Source organism: Egretta garzetta, unplaced genomic scaffold (genome assembly GCF_000687185.1).
Source record: "Egretta garzetta isolate BGI_Z169 unplaced genomic scaffold, ASM68718v1 scaffold524, whole genome shotgun sequence".
Lineage (NCBI taxonomy): Eukaryota > Metazoa > Chordata > Aves > Pelecaniformes > Ardeidae > Egretta > Egretta garzetta.
This window is the reverse complement of record NW_009259336.1, coordinates 170,223-173,159: the sequence shown is the minus strand read 5'-3', so window position 1 is coordinate 173,159 and position 2,937 is coordinate 170,223. Positions and strand designations below refer to the sequence as shown.

Genomic DNA, 2,937 nt, shown 5'->3' with positions numbered 1-2,937 from the left:
AGACATAAACAACTTATCAATTTCAGAATATTAATGACAACTACCATTGACTTTAATCCATTTAATATTTTGGCCTGGACACTTTCTAACTGTTCAAATAAATATTTGTAAAGAGTAAAAAATATCTAAGTGGCTATTCAGCCAGTTTCTTTCATTTCAGTTGCCTTTATAGGTGACTTTTGGTTACCTCATATTTGAAGATAAAATTCCAGTAGTGTAGAAAAGTGTACAGCTCAGAAATTCCTTGGCTACTTGTTGTAAGAGTAAAGCGGTATTAAATAATGTTTAAATCAAAAGGCTTTCTCAAACAACTAATTTAAAAAAAAAAATCCCAAGTATTTATGCCCATACCTGAACTTTCAAGTTCAGAATTCTAAAATATACATAGAGACACATAGCAGCTTATTATCCTCTTCTGTTCATAATGTATTTGGCTGTCTTTGCTAGTGAGCTTAGTGAGGTAAGTCGGGCCCTGTGCTAGAGAAGTCATTTATTAGGAGTTTTTTCAGAGTGACAGGGAGGGAAACACCAGAATGAAGAAGATGTGAATTTGAGCGCTGAAGTATACTTTTTTGCAGATTTTGTAGCAAAAGTGAGTTTGTATTTTAGTGGTTCTGTGACTGGGTCATTACCCCACACAGGTTGGCTCAAAAGCCGAAAAGTCCCATGTCTGTTTAATATGGTATTTTCGGAAGCACTTAAAAACTGGTGGTCTGGAAGTGCAGTCACAGCCAAAAGTTTGAGGCCTACTGTTGTATTCATTAGCTGTATCATATTTGAATATTCCTCCAAAGGATTGTTCTTTAAAGATGCTAGTTTTAGCTTGTCAGTGATGCATATAAAAAAAGGAAGTATAGGTTATTGTATTGTTTAATGAGCACAGGATGCAAAACAAAGTTCAGAGGTGCACCATCCCTTTTTCTGTGGCCTAATTTAGGGACTGTAACCAAATTTGTGTAATGTATAACTTCATATCCTTCCTCTAAGGTAAAAATATCACTGGAAGCAATCCATGTTATTGTCAATACCTTCTTAAGATCAAAATGTGCACAATTTGTTATAGTAGAAGAAGCTAAAATAAAATTAAAATCTTGTATTTATCCACCTTCTGATTTGATTTTTGGCTTTTGGTACATCTTCTTCTACCTGAAATAGCAGTTTTCTAAATAATATTGATCTGCCTATGCAGAATGTAATTATCACATACTTGGTAATTCTCATTGCACATGGAGGTGTTAGAAGTCGGCCTGTGAGGCGAGTCGGGAGGCTGGAACTGTTTGCTAATCTTTACGTGGTCATGCAAAGAAATAAAGGAAAACAACCTTGAGTCAAGCCGCAATATATTCAAAGGCACCTCATGTGCTACCTCATTGTTTTCCCTGGGATGGCAGAGATTCCTGATGTCCGTTCACCTTCTGCCTTCTCCCTGCTGGATTTTGCCTTCTGTCTCTCCCCATTGCTAGCCGAAAACATGGCAAGAGTGAACTCATTTTCCATTTAAGGAGGCAAGGGAGACAACCAGAGGCCCTTGGAAGCAATGGTGGTAGCAATATTTACCTCGTCAGCCTGGGATTATTTGTTTATTTGGTCTTTTCTGCTAAATTGCACTCTTCCTATGCTGGGCAGCAGCCTGGGCCCACTAGAATAGTAAGTTGTGCAGTTAATTCCTCTTGAGATCCATAGGACACTTCACACCTCTCAGAGTAGCTGAAAATCAGACAAGCAGACACCTTTAAACTAATTACACTGATTTTTTTCAAGCCTTCTCCACGGTCAGGGCAAGAATCTTGATTCAAAATGACTGAGGATCTGTTTTCATATGGCATCCCAGGCTGAGGGCCGAGATTGCATAATTGCATAAAACTTAACTGTTTTAATGCCTTCTCTTTATTTTCTTGCATCTAAGTCTCTTTAATTTCCATCTCTGCTCCCTAAATCAGTCATGTGGGGTAGAGGCAGCTCTTGTGGAAGTCTGACACTGACTTCTCTTTGCTACGACCCAGGCTGGGGCAAAGGGAGCTGAGTGGGTAACAGCCTTGTTTGGAAAAATTACAGAAAAATTACCCTGCCTCAGGGAAGGGGGCAAAAACTTCTGAAGCTGAGTAAAGACTATCTAATTTTGAGTTTTGAAGGCATTGCTGGACCATTTCTTTAATTGCTTTTCACAAAGAGAACTTTTCTCATTTTTGTTGAACATTCTTGTAAATGGCTGGATAGTGGAAATCTGGTTTGGTAGGAAGAGCATTTGGATTGCCTCAAAATGGCTTTGGGATTGAGATTAAATAGGTTTAATAATTCCTCTTCTCACTGATAAATGTCTTAATGCCTTGAAGGGGAAAGCAGAACAAGTATTTTACCAAAGTTATCATTGCTAACCTTTCTTCTAAAAATTTATCCTAGAATTCCCACATGTCCTTGCTGTTATGTGTAAAATGCGAAAGAAATGACTGAGTTCTTTCATCTGTTACTCTTAAATAGAAATTATAGACCTGATTTTTTAATGTTTTCTTTATCACGGCAAACATTTGCGATCTAAAGGTTTTCTTTTTTTTTCTAAGTACAGTTGTGTACATGTTCACCTATTCATAGCCAGACACTTAAGACACTATTTCAAAGCAAAGTTAGATTTCTGAAAGCATGTCTTTGTATCTCCAGTTAGTTATGATTGTGTTATGGCTGTAGTTACTGGATACCAAGTTAAGATTTAGGTGGACATATAGAAGTAGCTATCTAAATAGGGTGAGAAACATTTTACTTTAAAAAGCTGTCAAACTTCGAATCAAACAAGAGGAGTAATACTCTGCAATGTTCTCTGTTTGTTCTGTAGCAAGCATAAAGGAAGAGTAACAGTCTTAGTCCCTCCAATAATGAAGAATCATAGAATAATGTGTATTAAATTTTGTTCGTACTTCTTTGCAGGCCTGACAGCAGCAGCTG

The 2,937-nt window shown here is 37.3% G+C and overlaps 1 protein-coding gene across 1 annotated transcript in view; it reads left to right on the top strand.

Moving 5' to 3' along the window:
* The window catches only part of DACH1 (dachshund family transcription factor 1), a 334,323-nt gene that overhangs the window by 187,596 nt on the left and 143,790 nt on the right, over nt 1–2,937 (top strand).